We start from the raw sequence: 2985 nt of genomic DNA, 5'->3' as shown, positions 1-2985 counted from the left end.
TCTGAAAGGTTTGTAGAGGCAGATGCAATTGTTGAGGTATGTTGGTCAGTGTTATGCAGTGCCTTGAAATTATGGTTGAGGAGCTTGAATTGTGCTAGCTTGTGAATGGGGATCCACTGAAGTAATGTAAGTGCGGCATGGGAAGTTAAGAGTGATTCTGGCCGCTGAGTTCTGAATGGTCTGTAGCCTTCTGCCGAGTCTTTTGTTGATCGCGGGATAGAGGATGTTCCTGTAGTCCAGCTTGCTTCTGACCAGGTCAAGCATGACAGTTTTCCAGGTGCTGATTGGGAGCCATTTGGGAATCATCCCCAGCATCCTGAGGATATGGAAGCATTGGGCGGTGATGGCAATGACTTGGGAGTCCAAGTTGAGTTTGCTGTTGATGACGATCCCAAGGGTCATGGCGTGGATGGTGGGGCTGGGTGCCTGTTGTAGCTCTGTTAGCCATCAGGTGGAGTCCTACAGGGATGTGTTATGCCCAAAGATCACAATTATGGACTTTTTGATGTTCATCTTTAGACAGTTGGTCTTCATCCCAGTGGGCGATTTCAGTCATGCAGGCATTGAACTTCCTCCTCTTGTCCATGAGGGCAAGATTGAGTTGCTGTTGTGAGAGCTTATGATGCTTAGAGGGACCATTTATGTGTTGAAAAGGTCCAGGCTCAGGGTGGATCCTTGCAGAACTCCACAGATGAGGTCATGGACACCCGAGGTGTACGGTGGCAGGTTGACTGACTGGGTCCTTCCAGTCTAAGGGAATTATTTCTTAGAAAAATAAATTAATGGTTAAATAATCAGTCCCTGAATAAAAGGGACTGCTATAACACTTGTTTTTATTTTTTATAAATAAAAGTTAATAAAACATATAACATGCGTGTTCAAATTTCACTTTCTGCTGTGGTCCTGGTACAGTGAAACTCCAAATTGCTGTGGCGCAACACAAACTTGTAAAATCAGGAGAGCACTCTCAGTTTTGCTTTGATTGCTGCCTCGTTAGCTCCTCTAACTGTAGCAACCTTCTTAAAATCCTTGATGAAAATGAATGTGGGCATCGCTTCTATTCTGTATCTTTCGGCCAGCCCCGGGTTGTCATCGACATCCACCTTCAGAAATACTACACCGCAGTACTCCGTGCTGAACTTCTGAAACGCCGGTACAATCGCTCTGCATTGGCCACACCAAGACGCAGTGAAGTCTATGACGACCAGCTTCGAGTGGGACTTCACCAGGATATCGTCAAACTCCGCCACACTCCTGATCTTCCTCACCATGCTGACAACACGCCGAGAGGAAATAGGTGCACTAGAAAATCTGCTCAAGCAAAGACCAAGAAGACTGACAGCCATGAAGTGAAGTGTTTTTCCATGTTTAACAATGCTTATTTTCAGCAAAATGTAAAAGGAAAGCACAGCTATAACAGAAATTAAGAACAAGAATTTTACAAAAAGGCTAAAAAATACAGTGATAGAATTTCAAAAAGATCTAAATATTCAATAGGAATAAAGTTCAAAGTACTAATTTAGATTGCAAATATCAAGTGTTTCTTATGTAGAAAGACATTGCGTAACAGTTGAAAAATTCTTTAATCTTCATTCGCCTCAGACCTCAGTTGACAAAGAGTAGGATGTCTATTACCGTTACTCGATTTTAAGGAGACGTAGGCATCAAGAATGGAACCGCCTACCTGTAGACGACAATCCCACAGAGTGTCACTGTCCCTCTTTCTGAAAGGGAGATGGTCTCACTCTCTTCTGAAAAACTGTAACCGAAGGCTGTTTACGTTGGCCAGGTGGATGTAGAAACTGCTGGAAAGGCCCAACACAGTCGGAGAGCATCCATGGAGGCTTAATCATAGGATCCAAATGATTATTATTGAGAAATAAAAATTAACACTAGGACCAATTTAATAAACAATCCCATACTTCTTTTTCCGTGCTACTCTGCAGTCTTTCCAAATCAGTCTTAGAGGTCTTATACAAGGAGGACAGCCATTCTATGTGTGTGGGGGGTGTGACTTCTACCCATTTCTTCTAAATTTCTCTCCTAGCCAGCAGTATTGCGAAGAAAAGTAACCCCCGAGCAGGACCTATTACTTCGCTAGCTATGCCAAAGATGACCAAGGGTAGAGAAATGTGGACAGGGAATCTCAGGATGTCTGTTATAGTTGCCCCTACTTTACCCCAGTATTCAGTTATCACGGGGCAGTCTTTAAACGTGTGAATGTCTGAGGCATTTACTAGACCACACTTCTTGCAGCTAACTGGGGGACCCTTCGCTATTTTGAACAGTCTTGATGGAAATAAATAAGCCCTATGGGAGGTGAAATAGTGATTCCTTCTAGGCCAGGCTGGTTTTACAGTAGCATATACAGTGTTGAAGGAAGTTTGCCACAAGTCTTCCCACTGTTCATCTGGCATGGAAGCTCCCCATAGTTCTTCAGCAAGTTTAAAATCTCAATCAATGGCTTCCTCTATGGACCAGTAAAAGAAGGAGACCTCTTTCCTCCCCACCGGCCTTGATACTAGTTGCTCCTCCAGGATGTTTCCTATGCCTATAGGTTTTTTGAGACTCTGGGACCAACTCTGCAACTGTAGAAATTTGATCCTGGACATACCTCCCTCTAGTCTATTGTGGAGTGATAACCATGATCTTCAAGAGCCATCAGAAGCCAAGTCCCTCCACACACTCAATCCCGCTGTCCTAAGTGGTATGGCTAATTTATCCTTCAGACAATCTGGAAGCCCTGGAGAATCCCACAGGGGAGCCATACTCGAGAAGTAATTTAGGCCAGTGCATTTTTTTATTCTAGCCCATATACGAGCCATCCCCAGCAAAACCTTCAACCTGATCTTTTGAAAAAACTTCTGGTCACCTTATTTGAGCAGAAATCCCTGCTGGGGGAGATCCCCTCCTTTTAGCATGGCAGAGGACATGGCCCATGTCCCTGTGTGATCTGGAGATTTTAACAGCATTCTTGCATGTGAT

The 2985-nt window shown here is 44.0% G+C and overlaps 1 pseudogene; it reads right to left on the bottom strand.

The window, feature by feature from the left end:
• Positions 1-953: 953 nt before the first annotated feature.
• On the bottom strand, positions 954-1271 carry LOC146865882 (thioredoxin pseudogene; annotated as a pseudogene).
• Between the last annotated feature and the right edge of the window lie 1714 nt (positions 1272-2985).

The sequence above is a fragment of the Triturus cristatus genome, chromosome 2_1, assembly GCF_964204655.1.
Source record: "Triturus cristatus chromosome 2_1, aTriCri1.1, whole genome shotgun sequence".
NCBI lineage: Eukaryota > Metazoa > Chordata > Amphibia > Caudata > Salamandridae > Triturus > Triturus cristatus.
This window is presented reverse-complemented; position numbering and strand designations above follow the sequence as displayed.